At 43.8% G+C, this 23,990-nt stretch overlaps 1 protein-coding gene and 1 pseudogene across 1 annotated transcript in view; both read left to right on the forward strand.

The window, feature by feature from the left end:
• The first annotated feature begins 1,619 nt into the window (after positions 1 to 1,619).
• The window catches only part of GRM2 (glutamate metabotropic receptor 2), an 85,984-nt gene continuing 63,613 nt past the window's right edge, over positions 1,620 to 23,990 (forward strand). The window contains exon 1 of the mRNA XM_028718723.2: positions 1,620 to 3,135. The gene's annotated coding sequence lies outside the window, so the exon portion shown is untranslated. The remainder of the gene's footprint in view (positions 3,136 to 23,990) is intronic.
• On the forward strand, positions 8,643 to 8,716 carry LOC144327093 (U6 spliceosomal RNA; annotated as a pseudogene).

Consider the following 23,990-nt stretch of genomic DNA (forward strand, 5'->3'; position numbering starts at 1 on the left):
ATCACAATAGATTAAGTTTGCCACAGTGATAATGTTGGCACCCGTCTGTCTCGGGAAACAATGGAGTGTGCTTACGGAGGTGAAGTCAAATTGCTGGAGAATCACAATGCCTGCTATTGCTACAGAGGCCGGTAACTCGCAACTGCTGCCTTCCATGTTGTTTTGCTGCATTAGCAGCACCGAAGTGATCTCTCTGGGGTGCAAACCTGGACAGTGTGCATGGAGGCCCTGAACTGCCTGGGCTGGAGGTCTCAGCATCACTGATGTGGTCCAAAGGAAAACAAAGTACAGTTGCACCTTGGTTTCCGAACAACTTAGTTCTTGAACGTTTTGACTCCCGAATGCCGCAAAACCGGAAGTGACTGTTTCAGTTTGCGAACTATTTTTGGAAGCCGAATGTCCAACGAGGCTTCCGTGGCTTCCAATTGGCTGCAGGAGCTTCCGGAACGGATTCCGTTCGACTTCCAAGGTACGACTGTAATACATTTGGCACCAGCTTGTCTGCAGGAGCTGCTGGAAGAAGGCTTACAAGATGCCATCCAGCCATCTTAGGGACTCCATTCTGGATTTGTGTAGAGTTTACTCCTTAACCTTTTCCTCTCCCAAAGATATCCCACAAGGCAATAAACCAGTAGCTAAATACAATAGGCTAGTAAACTCTTTAAAACTCTAAAAAGCTTTGGAGAACAGAAAGTTCTCAAAGTTTGGGTAGGTATATGTGGGGTGAGTTCCTTCAGATTCCTGGATATCAGGCTATGTAGGGTTTATAGGCAAGCACTAGTACCATAAATTGAGCTTCGAAAATGGATTGGAAATCACTGGTTCTCTTTTAGTACCAACATTTTGAACCTATCTGTGTACACACCATACATTTCAAACACATTTCCTCCCTTCAAGAATCCTGGGAACTCTAGCTCAAGGGCATTTAGAATTCTGGCTCTGTGAGAGGTAAACTACAGCTTCCAAGATTACTGGGCTGTGTGGACTGTAAATATATGGTGTGTGAGCAGCCTTGGTGATGACAACTGTAGGAGAGCAAGAAGTCATGAATCTGTGCCCAATTCCAGGTAAGGGCCTCAAGGGACAATATGCAGTTCTGCTAGGAAGAAACTCAGGGACAGGGAGTATTGCAGGAGCCTAGAGCTCAAAGTCACATATGTTACACATCTGAGAGCACATCACTAATAATATATTATAAATACATTTTGGCCCTTGTCCTGTAGATGCACTCAACTTAAGGTATTCAATTGATTTAAAAAAAAATGGAAAGGGAAAGATGGCCTGTTGACTGAATTGTTTCCCCATTGCACATAATTAGTAGCTGATTAAAGAGGCTATTAACATGAGGAAAGGGAGAAAACATGTCAGCCCTGAACACAAACTACCCCTAGACTGGGAGCAATTCAAGAGAATAATTTGTCTTTCCACACCATCAAGCTGATCTGCTCACTTAGTAAATTAAGTTCAAACCATAGCTTTATCCACCAGTAGGATGTGATTAAACTTAAGAGAATGATTCTCCCCCCCCCTCCATAATTAAATCTGGGGTATTTTAGGCTCTTTCATCCTGGGCTTGCTGCTAGTTTCTTCTATATAAAAATCTATTATATATTTTCTAAAGGAATATATGTTTCTCATGGATTCCCAGTACAGATCATCTGGGTGCTCAGGCAAGGGAGGACACAAATGCTGAAGAGTTGAGATGCATTTAACTAGAGGTGACAAACTCTTAAAATATTGAACCATCATATTTACCCACAAATTCATGGGAATTAGAAAGAGACGTCACCATAGAGGCAAGTGCATTTCTTACAGGAGGGGTTGTCAGAAGTTAATCTGGTAGATCTCTGGGTGGTTTGCAGTAGTTGAAGAAGGATTTCTGACTCCCAGCTGTTTAACAATAGCAACAACTTTTTCAAATGCCACATTTACCTGCTGAAATTGAGAAAGTTTGGAGAGAACCTAGAATGGACTTTTGTGTGAAAGGACAGTGAGTTCAATTTTAATACTAAAAGCGAATTCCTGGGTGCCCTGCCTTCCTATCTCTCTAAGGATTTTGCACTCGGTTCCATCTGGTGGATCTTGGGGTTCTAGAAACAACAAAATAGATCCCACCAGCTACTATCTTGGAGTCATGGCAGCTGCATGTGAAAAATGCTGCAAGGCTTTGCCTTTCTGCTTTGGGCCATATCTACTTGCCTGTCATTTTTTCTCCCTAATATTTCTTTTATAACTTGCCTTAATTTACATTCTTACCCTTAACCCTTGAAGCTAGAAATTTCAAGACGTTTAACAGATGTCACAAACATGCATTTATAGCTTTAGGTTAACGCCCACTTGAGGATTGTGAAGAGGCATCCTGAGATAACCCTCTGCTGCCTCCAGTCCCTTAATAAGCTTGCGGGGGGACCCCTTCATGGTGGTTTCTGTACTGGGATCCACCTACAGAATCCAAACAGGAGAACATTCTTCCCCTTCCTATTGTTTATAAGGATCAGTACTGATCCTGACGACCAGAAGGAAGTATCAGTACCATAACAAATGAAAGCCCTTTACAAGGTTCAGACCTTTCCTCCATCGCTTTGGTATCCTGGGAGCAAATAATTTAAGCAGAGGGTGTGCTCGCTGTGGCTTCCTGCGCGAAGCATTGCATGCTGAAGCCCCCTTGCCCCGGGAGCTTGAATTTAGCACCACGTTGTTGGACAGCTCCCTCCGCGGAAGGCTTTGTGCTCCTGGCCCCCGCGCGGGGAGTTTGATTTCAGCACCCTGGATTCGGACAGCTCCCTGCCGAGATAATAAATGCTTGGCAAGCTGCTCGACATCAGCGTCTTTGGAGGAGTTTCAAACGTGAATCAAATGTGTGAGCATCGCGGCGAGCGAGAGACCCGCTTGTACGCTAAGCAAATCAAGAGCTTTCAACACCAGAGCTGTGGGCAGCTACTTATGCAAGAGAAGAGGATTCGGAGGCGCAGCACCTCCAGCACTTGACAGAGGCGGCATCTTTACAGCAAGGAGCAGGCATCCAGTCCGCCAGGAGAAAGAAAGTCAGAGCATCTTTGCCCAGCTCGCCTGGGAAACCTCGCACAGAAGAGAGACGCTTCCTCATCACCTAACAGGTGTCTCTGCTTCGCAAAGGTAAGCTTTGTTATTCAGAAATGCCGACAATGAGTGGAATTCGAAGCCGTGCCTCTTTATTTTGTCATTTTCTGAAACATGCTGCTATACAGTGCTTCTTTTTCGAGAGGGTTCTGAAGGCTTTACAGTGCTATTTCTTGCTCTTATCTCGCATCATCAAACTGATATTTTCTGTTGTTTCCCGTCTGTCCTCCTTTCCTCCCCCGCCAGTCTCTGGCATTTGGTTGTGGTGGGATGAATTAGTCCAACACGTTGCTTTTTAATCCTATAGATATCCTTGGCATCTAATCCTATTCTTCCCAACAGATTTAGAAGCTAATAGAAGATTGCACTGGAAGCTAGTTGTCTCTCTGCCAAACACCCACAGCCATTTCTGGTAATTAATTATCTTTCAAAGTTTAATTTGGAAGACATATCAATCCACTTCAGAGCTCATTGTATGAGCTTGATCCAGGATGTGAGAACCACTATTTGAGATCTCACAGGTAGCAAACAACAGCAGCAACAGCAACAACAACATTAAGTTTTGTAACTGGTGCTTCTAGGAAAGGAATTTTGTGTGTGTTTTTAACATTACTATCAGCTGTATCACAGTGGTGACCCTATTTGATGATTTTCTGCGATTCTAGTTATTCACTGATACTTTAGAAGACAAATGTGGGGATAAAAATAAAAGTGTTTGATAATACCCCAAATGATTAGCTTTTCAAGATGTATGCTAAAAAATTGAAACATTTGCAACTTAAGAAATGAGAAGATGTTGACAGGAGGAGGCAAGCATGAACATACGGGTTTGCTTCCACTGTCCCAAACCTGTAATGCCTTGCTACTTCATTCTAACTTATAAGTAAGTGTTCATATTTCTTGGTTTAATACTTTTACCAGATTACATTTTGCCACATATGTGAATGTCCTCCACAGGGATTTGGAAATAAAAATCTAAAAATCTATTTCTTCTTATTTTTCTATACTAACAGTAAATCAAAAAAGTCACAAAACAATTAACAAGTTAGGTAAAATCAAGATTGAGAGCAGGAAAAGTTCTTTCTTTCTATTTCCTTCCTTCCTTCCTTCCTTCCTTCCTTCCTTCCTTCCTTCCTTCCTTCTTTCCTTCTTTCTTGGTTCCCAGCAGTGATATCCTTTATAATCTAGAGCCAGAGGCAGGCTAAAGAATAGAGTGCTAGAACATTTAACGAACTCCTAAGGGAGAGGATGTAAGGTAGCTTGTTTCTCAGCTCAAAAGAAATAGCCAGATGAAGCCCACACTGTAAGACATGTTAAACAAAGAGCATTATTTATCATTCACTGAATTTTAAAAAGCTCAAATACCTTTCCAAAAAGTTGATTCTATTTCATAAACGAGCAAGGTCTAACTTATTGCATTGCTTCCTTTAAAAACAAACCAATGAATACTTGCAAAAATAGAAAGTCTCATCAGCATGTCCATTTCCCCACTGGTGTCTTTCAAATGTTGTGTTTGACCAGCTACTCTGAAAAGCAGTCTGAATTAATTTGTGTGAATTTAAAATCACCCTGGACTGCCATCCATCAGACAACGACTGACAGAGCATCTCCCACTCAGAAAGCTGCCCCTACAGAATGTCTCTTTTGGGGTGATGCATTGAAATGACTGATGGTGTCAATTAAGCAAGGAGACATGGGAGCCTAGTTCTTGCCCTCAGAATCTCCTTGCATGTTTTTGAATGCAGATCACCATCAAAACCCAAGCCTTAGAACTCTAATATTTGGTGGGTGGGTGAGAACAAGGCAGAGAAGCAGGAGATTGAAGCACTGTGTGGCAGCTTGCATGTTGCCTTTGCTCTTATGTAAAAGATACATCGCCCCTGCCCTCACAATGATGTACCACTGATGTCCTTCTAGACACTTATAGATCATAGAAGGGTCTTGGCAGAGATTTTTGACCACAAGTGTATGAAGGCAGATATCCAAATGGCCTTAAGGGAAGAGCATTGCCAACTGGGGCAATTTCTTACTGCATGGCCCTGATCCAGGAATACATCTTAAGTTTATATTAAAGATGAGTGTTTGAGTGTTAGCTGTGATTCCTGCTTTTCAGGGGATGATCCTTTGGGTCCATTCCAACCCTATGGTTCTATCATTCTGAGAGTGGTGTGGTGCATGGTATAGAGTGTGAGACCTGAACCGATGATAACTTGGATTCAAATCCTATCTTGGTCATGAAGCTCACTTATGGAGTGGCATAGAGCAAGTCTCTTAGCAGGATTTTTGTGAAGATAAAATGGGAAAACACCATGGGTGCTGCCTCAGGCACCATGCAGGGAGGGCAGGATAACATTTGAAAAATAAACCAATGTTTCTTGAATCTTATTGGTGTGTGTGGAGTGAGATCTAGGGAAGAAGGCTCCGCCAGTTTATCTCACTGGAAACAACAGGGCCATATCCACTTGTGGCAAATGAGGTACACCTGTTGGCCTAAGAGGAACTGAGAAATAATGAAAATAATTGTTGCTTGAGTCAATATACAGTGCAGGGCCAAATGGAGTCTTACAAAAACTAAGCAGGAATTAATGTTACAAGTGGATCTAAAAGCGGTGACAAGTAAAAGTACAATCCAGAGTTCGCCATACATGGAGATCCTGATAACAGTTACCAGTTAACCCTGATCTGCGAAACTGAAGGGTGAAATGGGGTGGCAGTCTCCACTCAGCCCAAAAGAGCTGTGCCAGCCTCTGCCAGCATGAAGTCCCCTATTTCACCCATCCCAAATGCAAGTGACTGGAAGTATCATGGAAGCACCATGGACAGGATCCCCATGAGTGGTATCACACAGAGACCCCCAAAACAGAACAATCTGTGGGGAGAGGCTGAATCAGTCAGCAACCTACTAGATCCCAAGTGCCCCCCAAGTGCCATCACTTGACATCTAGGCTGGTGTAACATAGAGCAGGGGTTTGCCTGCCCCATTGTATTCCGCCCCCGGTCAGCCAGCGTGAGTGGCAGGGCTGCAGATATAGTGGTGGCTACAGAGCTCCATCACACCCCAGTGCTGCCCAATGAGGGCTAGGATTGGTATGCCCACTGCTTTTCTGGAACCATGGGAAGCAGCTAGCCACAGGTTGATCCAAAGGTTGGCGGGCAGCGCTGCTTCCTAGAAGACTGGTTCTGCCTCAGCGATAGAGAAATGGCCAAGTGAACCCTGTTGCTACTGCATGGATAGGGCATCATCAGGTTAAAGTTCTTCAAAACAACACATAGAGCATTAGCATTTTTAGAGAAGGAACGAATAGAGGACAATACAGGAAGTATCCCTGAGCCCTTTTATTAACTCTTGGACCATCTATATCCTCTGTTTTGTGTATAGATTATGGTAGCCCCACCTTACCAAGACAAATCTAATGAAATATCTATTATAGAATATGATCTTACATTGGATTGGAATTGGATAGGGATGTGCACAATTCTGAATAGCCTGGGGCAAAACAGGAAAACAAAATAATAATAAAAATCCCCTCTGAACATCTCTTCCACTGCACCTCTACAAAATTCCAGAATTGGAGGGCACCCACTGAAATGAACATGCAACAAAGTGAACAAAAGGAGCTCTTCTCCCTCTTTCCCACAAAACTGACGCTTGGGATCCTTTTGCATGGGATGTGATTTACCATCTGCTGAGAGGGCAAAGCAACAGGGGAGGGCAACAGCCTTCCTGCCCTCCCTATGAGCTTCCCAGAGGCACCTGATTGGCCCCTGTGAGGAACAGAATCATTAGTCTTGTCCAGCAGGACTCTTTGTATATTCTTATGTGCAAGTGGATTTAAAACAACAGCAGCAGCAGCAACAACAACAAGAAGGCAAGTTCGTAAAAGAGAGGCGTATTGACAAAGACTTTTAATTAAGGTGGCCAAGGCATCTCTGCCGTCCTGCTGAATGGATTTCTAAGCACAGAAATGCTGGAGGCTCCAAATGATTGATAGTAAATGGATGTCTCTGGCAGTACTTCATTCTGTTAGACATTTTATTTAAATCAGGCAGAAGTAGTCTTTATTAAAAAATGGAAAGCTGGGCTAAATATTCCATTGGTCTGATCCAATTACAGCTTTCTCTTAGTGTAAAATTGCCTCAACGATCCTTCCTTGCCTATCAGTGGGACAGTGAAGTGGAGTGTTTATAATCTGTTTGCAACCTCTGGTTGCAAGGAAGTCTTTATGACAGTTGTTCTTCCAGGAATAGATATTAAAATGTGACATTATACAAATGTTTGACTAGAAGGAGACCGAGAGGTCAGTTTTTTATCACTGGGACTTGAAGAAACCATCTTCTTTGTTCTGTCAGATTGGAACAAACTTTCTGCACTCCAGAGCAGCCTTCCCTAAACTGGTGCTTCCCATATATTTTTAGCTACACAACTTCTGTCATCTCTGTTCATTGGCCATGATGATTGGGTCTGATGGGAAGGAAGGGTAGTCCAAAACATCTGCAGGGCATCAGGCTGGGGGTGGCACTGTGGTCTAAACCACTGAGTCTCTTGGGCTTGCTGATCGGAAGGTTGGTGGTTCGAATCCCCGCAACGGAGTGAGCTCCCATTGCTTTGTCCCAGCTCCTGCGAACCTAGCAGTTCAAAAGCACACCAGTGCAAGTAGATAAATAGGTACTGCTGTGGCAGGAAGGTAAATGGTGTTTCCATGCACTCTGGTTTCTGTCATGGTGTTCCGTTGCACCAGAAGTGGTTTAGTCATGCTGGCCACATGACCCAGAAAGCTGTCTGTCGACAAACACCAGCTCCCTCGGCCTGAAAGCGTGATGAGTGCCGCAACCCCATAGTCGCCTTTGACTGGACTTAACCATCCAGGGGTCCTTTACCTTTACCTTTTACTCTAGCACTTAATCCCCACTAAGAGGATATGTTGCTGCACGACCTCCACAGGGCAGTGAATATTTCCTAGAACTACAGACAGCAGGCCAACAAGGGTCAGTTTTGGATCAGTGACTTCTGGGATACCAAAGGGCTTCCCTTCTAATTTCTGGTAACATTTTCTGAGACATGATTGTTGACTATCACAATCCATTGCAAAAGGGTAGGATACCCAATGGGTGCCTTGTTCCCAGCAACACTTATGAGGAAGTGAAACAGGAGCTGTCTCCAGAATATTTGTTTTGGTGTCCTAATAGGTTATGGAGAAAGCATTGGTTCCAATCTAAGAGCCGATTGATTCTGTCTCTGTGAAACAAGCTACTTGTTACATGAGAATGTAGGAAATAGAAACCTAAATAGCTGCTGCTTCTATAGAAAGGAGGTTTGCGAGCACAGTCTGTAGGAGAGAAGCAGTTGGTGTGCTCATGCACTTAACTCTTTTCTGCCAGATACCGGCTCGCTGCAACTCTGCAGCCAGTTTCCGGATGCGTGCGATCTCATAAATTTGCAGATACATGTCTGTAATCCTGTAAGTGGAGAGGCAATTGGGGAAGTTGCAATGGAGAAAATATACCTGGCATGGGATTAATTAAGCACACCCTGCACTTTGCCACTTCACTTCGGCAGCACATATACTAAAAATTGGAACGATACAGAGAAGATTAGCATGGCCCCTGCGCAAGGATGGAGAGCCAGTGTGGTGTAGTGGTTAAGAGCGGAAGTCACGTAATCTGGGTAACCGGGTTCGCGTCTCCGCTCCTCCACATGCAGCTGCTGGGTGACCTTGGGCCAGTCACACTTCTTTGAAGTCTCTCAGCCCCACTCACCTCACAGAGTGTTTATTGTGGGGGAGGAAGGGAAAGGAGATTGTTAGCCGCTTTGAGACTCCTGAAGGGGAGTGAAAGGCGGGATATCAAATCCAAACTCTTCTTCTTCTTCTCTTCTTCACAACATCCCTTTCTGAAGCTGCCTTGCCTAGGAGAAGAAACTGTCAGTTTTGCTATGCTTTTCTGTGTAACATGTAGTTTGCCTCTGTGAGCATATTTCTTGGCTGCGGAATGGATATTTGTATCAAGACCAGGGTTCAAGTTTTGCAACCTGCATGCTTCCTTCAAAACTTTAATATTTAGTTGCTGAATATATATTTGTTGATCCTATATATCAAAACAATTATATCCTCCTCATGGGCTGGCTGCTTGGCTGGCTGTGTTGTCTCAGTTGCTGAAGGAGAGGTGGAGATTTGTAGCTTTAACCATTTGGAGAGCAGTCAGAGCTCGATGAAAGAACATATATTTTGCAGAAACTCCCAGAATCAGCCCCAGCATCATAGTATGAACATCACAGGCTAATGTTAGCATGATGGTTAATCCAGCCCTAATCAAAATGGAGCCAATATCTCCTGCACCACCTGCATTTGGTGGTAGGGAATCAAATGCAGGGCCAAGTACAAATTTTCTCAACTTTTCCACAACCTTTTATGGGACCACCTAAATGGAGCTAGCAGACCACCCCCAGTCTGCATGGATCACGGTTTCAGAACTTCTGTTCTAACTGGGTGCACTGCAAGGAAACTTTCCATGCCTGTAGCTTGTTGTCAAAATGTGCTTCGATGATATCTGATAGTTGTTTACATTCTGTGGGTGGATTTACTGCTGTTGATTATATCCATATCTAAATAGCCATATCTGTAGTGATGCATATATACATATATTTGCACATAAACAAATGTGTTCAAATATCATCAGCACGTTTTCATTCAAGGGATACAGATATAACAGGATACAACCCATCTGTCAGGTGTAACAAGATAAAGATAACCGCTACTTCACCAGGAGGAGCCAGGTACTGCGACTGAGTTCTGAATCTCTTCTATGCACATTTTGCTGAATGGCAATTAAAATTTGATTAAGTTTCCACATCTGAATTCCTGGCTTTTCTTTGTATTTGGATTGTTAACACAGGAGAAGTTCACATTGTATTTTTTTTTTAAAAAAAAATTGAGGTCCGGTTTTGAAATCTGTCTTCAAAATTGTGTGAGACCAGCATCCATGAAGACTCCCTCAAAGAGTGGGTGGATATAAAGCAGTGCTGGGAAATGTTTTTTTCCGGTGTAGCATCACCTGCTGGCTGGGGGCAGGAGTTAGAGATAGTGGCAGGCAGGGCGAGGTCAAAAGTGGGAGGGGCACTCCCCCGGCCCTCTTTTTCTTGCTCCACAGGGGGTCCTGTTGTTAAACACCTGCCACCATATTTCTAACAGTGTTTGCTGTTAATGAAAAGTCCAGAGTTATGTTAAAACTGAAGGCTTTATTTCTGCAGACTAAATGTGCCTTCTCATGCTCTGTGTGCTGAGTCACTTTGTGTGTGTGTGTGTGTGTGTGTGTGTGTGTGTGTTGGGGGGGAGGTCCTTCAAACCGTGTCCTTTCTCCATGACTGTCTCCTCTATCTAGTTTCCCGAGTCTCTCATTTAGTTCAACACATTGATACAATTTCCACCACCCTCTTCTCCCTCTCCCTCTCTGCCACCCCCCCTTGCCCCCTGGGTTCTGCCTCCTTGCCACCAGCATGAAATCAAGGTTGTCTACCTCCTGACATTAAAGGCAGACACAGTGCTTGGCTGGGACCTGGGGGGTCAGAAGTCAAATCACTCCTCAGTCTATCTTCTCTACCTCCTTGAGATGGTCACATAATTGTTGTAAGAAGGTTTCGTTGCACAAGGATCCTTGCAGTGCTGCTTTGAATACAGTCCATTCTTTCCCTATGAATACAGCAAATGTTTAAACAGTTTAGAAGGGCTAGAAGGCAAATCTTAAGGGATTTGGCAGTGTATTTTCTTTTAAAGTGGTTAATGGCAAGTGGTCAGGGCCTGCCTTGATTCTACGTATGCACTGTGCTACTACCGCCCTCTGTTTGGAACTGGCAGATTAGGTTGAGATGTAAGACAGCATAGACTCTGGCCCCTATTCCTTGCTAGTTGTATAAGGCCAAGGCAAACTGATTATAAGTGAGAAAGCAGCATTTCTAGGATATATTTTAAATTTCTTCCAGTCTTCTTCCACTGTCTCTTTCCCCTGGTCACGGATTCTGCCAGTCATCTCCGCCAATCCCATGTAGTCAATCACCTTCGTCTGCCATTCTTCCAGCGTGGGTAGTTCTTGTGTCTTCCAATACTTTGCTAAAAGAGTCCTTGCTGCTGTAGTAGCATACATAAAAAACGTCCTATCCTTCTTTAACACCAATTGGCCTACCAAGCAGCATTTCTTCTTCATTCACCAATAAGAACCCAACCATTCATTGACATCAAAGCCTGCCTAGCAAAGCAAGAATATAAGCATTATGTTAAGGATTAAGTAATTATTTTAAAAAACCCTTCATACACTTGAACAAGCTGTGTGGATGAGAGTGAACATGTTGTGCCTGAATCTAAACAAGATGGAAATGATGGTGGGGAATCCAGATGGTCTGTAGGAAAGAAGGCACTGTCCACTAGAACCAGAATGTCCCTACCTCTGGCAGGGCAGATTTCCAGCCTTGTCTGTGAGTAACAGCCACGGCTCACAGTTCTGACAGTTCTGTTATTTGCAGATCAGGGTCTTTCTGAGATCTAGGTCCTGACACCCATTATTTCTGCCTATGTAGCCTTAAGGATAAATTACTGCAATACGCATCTTATGAGGCTGTGCTTGAAACAGTTCAGAAGCAGCCTGATTGTTAACTACAGTAGGAGAAAGAGAACACATTCAGTCAAGCTTTTGTCAACAACACTGGGTGCCAGCTGGCTTCTGGGCTCATTACAGAATGCTGGTTTTGATCCAGATAGCTCTGCCAGTTCTGAGGCAATATTTCTTCCCCATAAGAGGCTATCCAACTATTAAAATCAGCTTGTAGCCCAAAGGCAGATAGATGCAGCAGGGCTTTCTCAGTAGTGGCCCCAGTTCTATGGAATTCCCAGCTCTAATTGTTCCACAGGCTTTTGTTTGTTTTGTTCCACAGGCCATTTGATCTAGGCAAATGCTTGGTGAACTTCTGCGCTCTATTGAGGTGGTTTATTAGGACATATGCATAAAATCTTTTCTGGTCATAGTAGTCATTTGATATTATGATGCTTCTTTTCATTGTAGTTACACAATCTTGACATTTTCTGACTTTATTTAATTATAAACCCATCACAGGGATAATCTCAGAGCAATCTACAACAGGAACGAACTCAAAATGTTGACATTATTCCCGTTGTAGGCTGCCACAATCCTATCAGAGGAAGTGGGATAAATAGGTCAACAATTAAAGTCAATCCCTTTGAGTCCTGTTATTCTGTAATTTGAATTGTGTGGGTTGTTCTGTAAGTGGGGATAAGAGCAAGGTGTCATAGGGCTAGCATAAGGTTTCTTGAGAGCTACAAATTAATCCAAGCATCATTGCCATCATTACCTGTAGCACCAACTTCTAAATAAACCAGCAAGGTGGTACTTCATAATCTCCTGCTGTGAAAACGGTCACCAGTTTTCTGCTACCTTCTTGGCTGGGGAATGTATTTCTCTGATTTTTTTTTAGAGTGTGCTGTTGTTCACTTCCCTGGGTCTTGCCCAGAAATGTGATCACTGGGAAGCTGTGGAGAGAGCCTGGTGCCACTTCCCGACAGCCATACTTTCTGGAAGTGGCAAGATGCAATGGGAAGTCCCATCAGTCCCAAGGCATTCCAGGAAGTTCAGCTGGCAAGAAACTGCAGAGAGAGCCTGTGTTTTTTATATTAAAAGGCAAGGGACACCCTCCCTGCCCCACACAGAGAAAACAGCCCTGATATTTCCTGGAGATTCATTTCACTCTCCCCACCCAACCCCATCCATCCAACAAATAGTAAAAAAAAAAAAATCTCTGCAGGAACACCTTCCATATTGAGCCACGTGCTCTAAGATCAGCAGATGTGGCCTTAATAAGAGGTGCATGGTACAGGGGGCTTGTTGTTGTTTAGTCCTTTAGTCCTTTAGTCGTGTCCAACTCTTCATGGCCTCATGGACCAGAGCATGCCAGGCACTCCTGTTTTCCACTGCCTCCTGCAGTTTGGTCAAACTCATGCTGGTAGCTTCGAGAACACTGTCCAACCATCTCGTCCTCTGTCGTCCCCTTCTCCTTGTGCCCTCAATCTTTCTCAACATCAGGGTCTTTTCCAGGGAGTCTTCTCTTCTCATGAGGTCTTCTCTTCTCATGAGGACAGGGGGCTAGGAATGGGCTTTTTCAGTGATGGCTCCACCTATGTGGAACGCCCCACCTCCACTGACCTGCATCTGGCTCCATCTGCTTACCATTTTAGGCAGCTAGTTAAGACTCATCTTTTTTGGCAGGCATTTGATGAAGGAGATGGCTGGTTGCAGCTGCTACTAGTAATATGTATTGTGATTTGTATTATGTTTGTGTGATTTTATAGGTTTTAAAATCTATTTGCCTATCATAAACTTTTCTGTGGCTTGTGCAAATGACAGTATATAAATGATCTAAAGAAGTAATGAATTTTCAAGATTTTTGGCACAGGCCTCATTCCACCTGCTTTGGATTCTCCCTCAACATCATGTTTGCAGTATCTCAGGAACAGCATCCAATCACAATCTCTCTCTCTCTCTCTAGCCTGGTGACTGCCTTATTCCCTGATCTAAGCCATTTGAGACTCAGTAACACATCCTTCTCCAGCTCTCCTACGTCAGGCTTTTAGGGTAGATGAACTGACCAACCAACAATCCATTTGTGTTAAAACAAATAACGGGCTGGGAGGAACATCTCAAATGCTGTAGCAGCCCAAAATAAAGATGACTGCCTCTCAGTCTCCATTATGTGAAGTATTCTGTGCATAGCCAACCTGCGGTAGTTAGAAGACTAACATCCTGGACTGCAAGCATGGATTGATTTGATAGGTACCTTGATCCCTTAATAAAACAAATGAGTGCTTTTGCAGCTGTCCTAGCTTGGACAGGTTAAGTAAAAGAGAATTGGAATGGCATGTTTTAAAAATATTTTTGCTGCTAGGCTGCAAGTTCTCGTGCTCTGCCTTCAACATCATGGGAAAGGTGCCTGTTTTTAGTCCTTGGAGATAGGCAAATTTATTTAAGTGTAATCAATTGTTTACAACAAGGCAGATGGTTAATCAACTAAATCTTGTTAGTGCCAGTATTATAGTGCCTATTGCTTGTTAATCCCCTGGGAACTTAGGCACATATCAATAAAAACATTCAAATGAATGCAGCTATTTATCTCTTCTCCTTCTTCTTCTTCTTCTTCTTCTTCTTCTTCTTCTTCTTCTTCTTCTTCTTCTTCTTCTTCTTCCTCCTCCTCCTCCTCCTCCTCCTCCATCTACTCAACTTACTAATGAAGAGGGACAATCCAGTTCCTTACCACATCCTCTTCTCATGATTAGAACATCCTTTCTCTAACACACACACACACACACACACACACACACACACACTTCATTGGCCCCTAGTCTTTGTTTATTCATTGCATTTACAGTGGTACCTCGCAAGACAAATGCCTCGCAAGATGAAAAACTCGCAAGACGAAAGGGTTTTTGGTTTTTTGAGTTGCTTCGCAAGATGAATTTCACTATGGGCTTGCTTCGCAAGACGAAAACGTCTTGCAAGTTTGTTTCCTTTTTCTTAAAACCGTTAATACAGTTGCGACTTGACTTCGAGGAGCAACTCATAGCACGCGGTGTGGTAGCCTTTTTTGAGGTTTTTGAAGACTTTGGTGATTTTTGAAGCTTTTCCAAAACTTTTCCAAAACTGTGCTTTGCAAGACGAAAAATTCGCAAGACGAAAAAACTCGCAGAACGAATTAATTTCGTCTTGCGAGGCACCACTGTAGATGCTATCTCTCCTCCAAGAAGCTCAAGGTAGCCCAGATGTCTCTTGCTTTCTTCATATTATCCTCATAGTTACCCAGTTTAGGCTGAGAGTTGGTGGACAGCCCAAGGCCCAAAGTTACCCAAGTGAACTTTGCTGTGAGGGTCGAGTAGCAGCTGTGGTGGCTTCCAGCATGATCTCACGAGAGTTCTGTGTGATCTTGCTGGAAGCCACCTCTGCAAAAACCCAACAAGTGAGGCTGTGGTGGTGTGGCACCTTTTCACTCCACCTCAGGTGGCAAAATGGAAACAGCTGCCCTTGCGTCTTCCAGGTCGTAGTCCATCTCTCGCACAATCTTTCATACACACACATGTAATTACCACTTTCAAGGGTGTTATGTACTGAGTTGAATAGGATCCAAAATACAGCAGTCTGGTTGGTCCTAGAACAATAGGATCCAAAATGCAGCAGTCTGATTGGTCCTAGAACAATAGGATTCAGAATGCAGCAGTCTGATTGGTCCTAGAACAATGCAGCAGTATGATTGGTCCGCAGGAGCCACCCAATCCAGCTTCAGGTGGAAGTGAATCCACAACCTGATTGGCCTACAGGAGAATCCTGGAATTAGCCAATCACGTGCAGCCCATTGTGTAAATAATGTATATAAAGCAGATATTTTGGGGGAACTTTCATTCCTCCTCACCACTATGAGCTGAATATAGAGCATGAAATCCACTCTCGACTCCGAGTATATTTCAAAGGGACAGACTGGATCAGTCCATAGGTGCTTCTGCATTACTTGAAATTTTAGATGCCTCTGTTTTTCTGCTCTTGGGAACAGGGAAGCTTTCTTATGGGAACAGTATCAACATTTCTGCACTCAGTTAAGATACATTAAGTTTTAAAATAACCAAAGTCTTTTTTTCTCCCCAAGTTTCAGTGCAAAATATCCATAAAATATGCAACTTGATGCCTCCACTCCTAGACATTCATCTATTTTGTCCTATTGTGTCTGCTCTCAAGTACTTAGTACTCTCCACTGTTGTCAGGTAATGGTCCCATACAATAAAAATACATGCATATAAATGAAAACTAAAATAAGAAATACAAAGCAGCAGAGAATCTAAAAGCAGGTGATACCAAAGGAGTGGCGGGGGTGGGGGTGGGGTGGAGGAAGCGGGAATAACATGCCATCATCCAAAAAAGACCAAAAGTCTGCCACAACAGGAAAATATTCTCCCTGAAATGGGGCATCATCCAAGAGGGAACCAAAGGTGACCGAGGCCTGGGCACAGCAACAGAGAAGACTGTGTCATCGCATATTCCCATCAAATGGTACAATTTCCCCCATGGATTTCAGAGAGTGGGCAAATTCACATGATAGGTGCTGGTCCTAAGCCATTTAGGACCTTAAAGGTAATTCAACCAGCACATTGAATTGTTCTGGAAGCAAACCAGCAGCCTGTGAAGATGTTACACGAATGGAGTCATGTGGTTCCAATAACATGATTTATTTCAGTGCAATTTCTTTTTTTGGTTAAATCTGTATACCAGTTTCCTGCACAAATAAACTCCATTCAAACAGGGATGAAAGAACATTCATGAAGCCTCTGGAATCTGGATACAAAAGAATGACAACTCCTAGATGTCTTGATTTCAATCATCTCATGATTTTGAGGAGCTGCATCACAATTTTAATCTCAACCTGAAAGGGACTACAAATCTTCTGGTCAACCCAACTGGCTGGATTGAGGCCCTAGGGAGATGGGGGTAGGTCATGCTTCCAGGAACGTGCTTCCTTACATTGAAATGCTGCTCAGTCTGTAGAATCATTGATATCTCGCTCCACCTGTGCAACCCCATGAGAAGTGCAAAAATTCCATCGGCCTTGACTTAGCATCCATGCATTGACTTAGCATACATGCATTCAAATCCCATGCAGATTAAATTACTTACATGCAAATTGAATACAGAAATGATGCGGCAATTTGAAGCTCACACATTTCCAAGGGAGAGTCATTAGGTCTGAACAGAATCCTTCCATAACTTTGCTGGACACGTGATTTCATAAAGTAGCTGCCCAAGGATTCCCCTAAACTTGGAGATCCTTCCACAGCCTGATCGAGCCCCAGAGACCAAAGTACTGACTCCCACTTTTACCCATTTTCCCTTGTCACCTTGAGGACTTTGAGATGTCCCTCCTATTTACACTTTACCAAGCCAATGAGAATCTTCCGCTGAAGTAATTATCCCGGTCCATTCAGCTCACGGTGTTGTGTGAGTCCCATCTTGCTAAGTGAGATATGAAGGCAAGATGCGTTGTTGATGGGCTGGTTATTATCCTCCCCACAATGCTAAAAGCGGAGGTAGCTCTATCAACGTGGACCAGGTGCAGTCTCTGTTCCTTGTTATTTAAGTCTACCTCTGATGCTGCAACTGATGCTCAGCGCAGAGCCAGAAGCCATTGCTGTGAGCCTAATCAGGAACACAACCAGGGCTCCCTGCAATGAGGATAGAAATAATATCCGTACTCAGTTATTATGTCTTTCAGCCTCCTCTGAGCTCCCCACAGGCCTGAACTTGAAAGATTTCAAGCCACTTTGCATGTATCTCACCCTTCCCATTTTGCTGCTGTATTGCCTGTTTGAGTTCATCTGATCAGGTCTCCTGTTCCTTAAGCATTATGCTTCGCCATATTTATGAAATGCAATAGGCCAACAATTCTGCATGGATTGCCAGGACATGCCTGACTGCCCCATCATGCCATTAACAAGGGAAAGGTCATGGGGTGTTCAGCAAATGTTTAATTCAAGAAAGCTGTTTCTGTTCTATTTATATCTCATTCAGTCTTCTCCTCCATGGCAGCTCTGGAATGGTCTACTGTAATCACCATGGAAGATGCAGGATGGGAAAGGCTGAGGAGATGATCAGAGCAACTATGATGTGACTGGGACATATGCCAGGGTCCCTTCTTATGCCTTCATTTGAAACCAGAAATGCACAACAAAGTTTTGTTTTTAATTAATTGTTTTATTTATTATTGCATTTCCATCCCACCTTTTTCCTTCAAGGAGTTCAAGGTGATAGATGTGGTTCTCCCCCTTTCCATATTACCCTTCACAATGACGCTGTGAGCTTAGCTAGACTGAGAGATGGTGACTGGCCCAATTTCAGCCAGTCAGCTTCATGGCCAAGCGGGCACTTGTGCCATGTTCCCCTAGGTCCCAGTTCAACCCTCTAACCACTACACCACACCAGCTCTCTGTTTCCTTTCCTCTGTCTCTGCTACTGGAGAGAGATTGGCTTCAGGAGACTCAAAATGGGTCTCCTGGCTGAGCTGCCCACCCCTTGGGTTTGAAGCTGGCAGCCTTATCTATAGAGGAGCCTCATCTACTGGGGTGCGTAGTGATCTGCTTTGATGCTTGCTCCTAATGCTTTGCTTATTTAGGTGTTGAATAAGATGTTATAACATGCTGAGGGGTTGAAACGGACTGCGCCACTTCAAACTGAGAGCAGAGGATGAAATTTTGGGGTGCATTCATAAATTTCTAAAAAGCCTCCACTCCAATAGAAAATAGCAAAATAGACAATTTTGCACTTAAATGTAATTTTCTACTTGCAAGGGGTTGCATTGTGGTGCCGTGTTTATCATTTTTAATGCTCTCCTGTGTAATAATATGTAATTGAAAGTGGTACAGCCCATTCAACCACTTCAACATACTACCATCTCCTTATTTAGCACCTTATTCTGCTGCAGTGGTGCAGCTGGACTGAATGGCCTTCGTGATGTAGGTGTGGAGAGTGGGTGAGGTATTTTAATACATCTTACTTCATTTCTCAGAATGTGTTAAGCCAGTCTTGCTGCACTTGGGGACCCTCCTGCCAGTGACAGCTAGTGATATTTGGGACTGGGCAGGGGGCAAAAGGCAGGGAAGTCCATCCTGCTCCCTTCTGAGTTCTGTCAGGGTAACACTGAAACTAAGGAGCAGAAAGCTGACATGAAAAGCCAATCCCTGAGACTGGCTGTAAGTAAGAATGTTGGCAGGTGGGTGCTGGCTGAGGGCAGACTGAGGGTGGTGGGACACTGTTCCTTTTGCCCCAATGGACAAAATGCTCTATGGTCTCCTGCTCATTTAATTCCTCCTGGGTGGGGGGCCCTGGACAGCTGCCCCAAAGTCCTGCCCTGATGGTGCCACTCTTCTGCTGCGTGTTGTACAGCCAGCTTTGGCTACGGGCAGCCAAGGCAGAGCAAAGTGGCCCGTTGGGGCTGTTTTATGCTCTACTAAAAATAGTCCCAGAATTGGTACTCTACAGATGATGCGGTTTCCAGCTTGGAAAGTTTAATCATAGACACCTCCGTGCCTTTCCTTCACGTCAGGTGGCAGGCTGAGGTCTACTGTGTCTCACACGGTGAGGCAAAATAATAAGCAAAATCAGAAAGGCCAGCAGGTTTACTTACCAGAAGCACTGGGGTGTGAGGCTCGTAGAGGAGCTGTACTTGTCACACACCGGCTCCTGTGACCATCAGTGCGATGTCAGTTGTGCTCTCCTGATTGCTGGCACCGTAACCTTGGCACACAGGGAAAATGTACAAGCCGTGGCCTGGATTAACATCCTCTAGAGTTTAAAAACGGAGGTCTCCAAGAAAGCAAATGTGACTAGAGGGCCACTGGGGAGAAGGCAGAATGATAATTTCTCAGTGACTGTTTCACCCACCCCCAAGAAGAAGCGACAGTGAGTTAAGGTTAAATTGATTTGCATACAAGCATAGCCACGTACCTTGGTGCAAGTTTCTAGCTAACTAAAATAGCTGTAGATGAAAACAATCCTCCTCACGTGGGAAGGAATTCACTCTCTCTGCTACCTTTTATAGCAGCCATCAGTAAGTGGTGCGGTACTTTGTATTTCTTCCACCCAGCCAGTGTGCTTTCAAACAAAGCCTGCTCCTGGATTGCATTGTAAGTCCTCGCCAGACAGAAATTAAGGCAGTTGACCTTATTAAGCTGTAGTTACAAGGAGTGATCCAACAGCTGCTGGGCTCACTGTGGCTAGATAATGTGCTGAAGCGGAGGGGAATTACTGGGATTTTCACACCCTGAAGCTTCAGCTCCAGTAGCATTGGCATCTTAATACTGTTAAAGCACCACCAGCTCAGCAGTGCTGAAGTAGGGCCCTCTTTTCTCTGTTTCTTACTGCAGAATCATCTCAACAGGTTAGGAGTCTGCTATGCCTTTTACTAAGCCTTTGGAGAAGTGGTTGGTGAACACTGGGCACCTGGACTGCTTATTGAAGGCTGCTTAGGATGACTGGACCAATTCAGGGTCAAATAATTTGGAAAGGAAGGAAGCTCAAAACAGCTTGTGCCACAGGTGCTAAACTTACTTATTTACTCAATTTCATAATTTATAAACCATTCTACATTCAGAGAATAGCTGAGTGGTGTGCACAAGAGGAACGTAAAATATAGCACAGATCATAAAGCAGTATTGAAGCCTGAAAACCGGCAAGAATGAAAGACTTCTTAAAATGAAAAGAAAGATTCTGACAAATGTCAAAGACATAACAATGTTGGCGCTTGCTTCACTTCGAAGGGAAGAGAATTTCAGAGAACTGGTGTCACAACACTAAAAACATGTGCTCAAGTCAAAGAATGCTTGAAAGCAGGGAAATGTGGCTTGACTCTGAGTTCCAAAAAGTTGAGACCAGTCTTTCCAGAAGCTGCATTTTGGGCATTTTTAAAGTACCAGCTCATGGAGATATCCCTCATGAACTTTTGTTCTATGTACCTCTTATGATAGCACTCACATTTTGGGGAAACAACTGGGCAAACATGCTTCTGTATCAATAAGCTCCTGTTTCAGGAAGCTGCTGGGATTTCCCCTTCCCTGGGCTAATGAAAGACTTTGGGGGCATTCAAAACAGTGCCAGCAAGGCCCACCACAACCAAAGCACTGCTTCTGCTCACCACCAAATGCATTAACAGTCCATCTCCCCAAGCTGCCTCCCCAGCACCCCCTGCACTACAAGCAGGACCTCTGACCTGCTTGCTGCTGTGCTCTGGGGTAGCAACACCTCCCATCCCTTCCTGGCCCCTGTAGCTCCTTAAACTTAGCCCCCATTCACAGTTGCCTCCCATCACATTTAATTACCCAAAACACACTGACTCAACCCTTAGATGTATGAAAAAGCACTGTCCTGGTCCATACATCTGTAGATCCTCAGTCCCCACAGAATCTCATGGCCATAAAATGTATAAATCAATCTACAGGCTAGGGTTTTCCATTTGCTGTATTAATTCAAGCAGAGTGTCCAGATCAAGGGAAGTAAGCAGCACTCTATTCTGCCTTGGTCAAACCACACTTGGGTGCCACAAGCATATTGACATGCCGGAACATGTGCAGAGGAGGGCAACCAAGATGATCAAGGTCTGGAAACCAGGCCTCATGGAGACCAATTGAGGGAGCTAGGTATGTATGTTTAGCCTGATAAGAGGATACTGAGAGAAGATACGACAGCCATTTTCAAATATCTAAAGGGCTGTCACATGGAGGATGGAACAAGCTTGTATTTTCCTGCTCCAGTGGGCAAGACTTGAACCAATGGATTCAAGTTACAAGAAAGGTAATTCCAACTAAACATCAGGAAGAACTTTTTGACAGTAAGAGCTGCTCAACGGTGGAACGGACTACCTCCTTGGAGGTTTTTAAGCAGCGGTTGGATGGCCATCTGTCATGGATGCTTTAGCTGAGATTCCTGCATTGTGGGAGACTGGACTGCATGACCCTTCCAACTTTATGATTCTGTGATTTGGATAATTAAACTTGGTGGGTGGGCACCATCCACCCAGCACTGAAATGGCTCTTCGTGCTTATAGAAAACCATTAGTAGCAAAAACATAGGCATATGGAAGTTGGGAACATTTCATAAGCAATTGAAAACTAGAAACTGAGAGCCAGGATTCTTGTAAATTTTTTCTGAAGCTAGGACCCAAAGTACAACTTGGAGGAAGCAGTCATCATCATGGAGTTGAGTGCTGCTTTTGTTCAGGGCCTCTTGTTGCACACATGACCTTTTTCTAAAGCGTAGGGTTTTGAATATGACAAGCATGTATTTGCAAGCCCATCTATCATGCAATTACACACTTCAGGTAGCCAGGATTGAGTGCTGAATAACACAGTGGCAAACTCAAATTTGCTGCTATGTGACGTGTGAAAAGGCTAGTCCCTCCCTGGTGAACAACGTTGTGCAAAGTGGAGGATGTCTAACAGCGTTGCTTGATTGTCAGTGTTCCAAATACATCCAGCACGGCCACTTTCCTATTTTATTCTGTGTGTTTAGAGTTTGCCTTTTTATTCACGGAAAACCAGGAACCAAAGATCAAGAGAAGTACTTGGTTCTCTTTGCCATTCCTCAGTCTGAGCACAGATCTGGTTGCTGCTGCTGTTTGTTTTCTGGAGCTTCTGGAATTTGCTGTGAGACATGCAAGTAATAACACCCCCTTAAAATAAGCAGTTGAAAAGGCTTGCTACTGATGACACACAAACACAGAGATTAGTGGATGTAATTAGTGTTCCTTCACACAGTTCATTCTTCAGGTCGGATGAGCGGAGAAGTGTTTGTCAACAGCCAGGGAACCGCCTGTTTGCAAGTTGTATGCATTTATAATTCATACACGAAGCATAAGACAATCTGTATAAACTGAGAGCCGCATGAGGAAGGGTTGTGAAACAGGGCAGGTGTTTGCCATCGAGAGGGCATATCAACAAGCAGCACAACAAATGTGGAAGTGTGAATCTTCGAGAAGGCAGATGCTCCACTCCCATCTGAACAGGGACCTCTCTAGGAATTGTTCAGCGCAGTCGATATTCTGGGCATAGTTGTTTACATTTTTGAATACACGTGAAATGACATTTTCACCACGGATTCTTCAATAACTCAGCATTTTACTATTGCATTTCACTTGTGTGGGTCTCAAAAGAGGCAAAGGATTTGGGTGGGGTTTTTTCTCTCTTTCCAAGATTGTGAATCTGGCACTGCGGCGAATGTTTGCATAACCTCCAACGTTTCTCCGATGAAAAGAGGGATGCGTATGCATCTGTCGCCTTGAGCCAATTGCAACCTCTCTGCCTCACCTACCTCACAGGATTGTTGTTAAGAAAAATTGTGAGAAGGAAGCGACCATGTACAACACCTTCAACAGATAAATGGAATGAAATAAAAGTTTAGTTGTAGGTTTGCCTTGAGTCTCTGTCAGGGGGAAAAGGTGGGGTATAATGAGGAGGGTGATGACAACGGTGATGGAAGAAACTGAGAGAATGATAAGGAGCATACTAGACAGTAAATCCTATTGAACTCAGTGGCACTTAATTCTGGGTAAAAATGCTTCAGATTACAGTGGGAGGCTGTTCAGTCTTGACCCAGTTACCTGAGAGTCAGCTCCGTTGAATACAGTGGGACTCACTTCTGAGTAGACAGTGTCAGGCTCCATTTACAATAAAGGAGTAAACACTCCACGTGTTCCTTTTTAAAAAATGGCCAGCTGCAAAAGCACTGCAATTAAAGAATTTAAAGCGGATAGGTGACCTTTCCTTTCAACATTATAACAAGGGCTTTGTATGCCAGCTTCACTGTTTCCTTCATTTGGCGCAGGTATTTTATTTTCAGTAGAAACAGAACTCTGCTTTTGTTCTCAAAGTCATGCAGGGGAGGAAAAAAGAAAAGCGGGACACTCCAGGATCAAATCTGAAACAGGGATGGTTTCTGTAATTCCAGCACTGTCCCTGGAAACCTGGAACACTTGGAGTGTATGAGGTTGTATATTAGCATTTCCAATGAGCAAGTAGCTGCTTCAGAGAGGCTGGTAACCTTTTGGCTTTGCAGGGCTGCAAGTTTTAATCTTGCTGTTTCCATCAAAATAGAACTTTTTAAAGCATACATTTAAAAACTCAGGTATCATTTAAACCTACACAGCCATTGCCAAAAACACACACCAACTTTTAAAATGCGAGGGACACTTAACTATTCATAATCCAAAAGCATTTCCCCCTCTAAATTAAAAGGAGAAAGTATTCCAACCATCAGACAAAAGGAAAGAAAAAGAAAAAAAAGATTGTTCCATTGAGCCAGAGCACAGCACA

Source organism: Podarcis muralis, chromosome 2 (assembly GCF_964188315.1).
Source record: "Podarcis muralis chromosome 2, rPodMur119.hap1.1, whole genome shotgun sequence".
Classification (NCBI taxonomy): Eukaryota; Metazoa; Chordata; class Lepidosauria; order Squamata; family Lacertidae; genus Podarcis; species Podarcis muralis.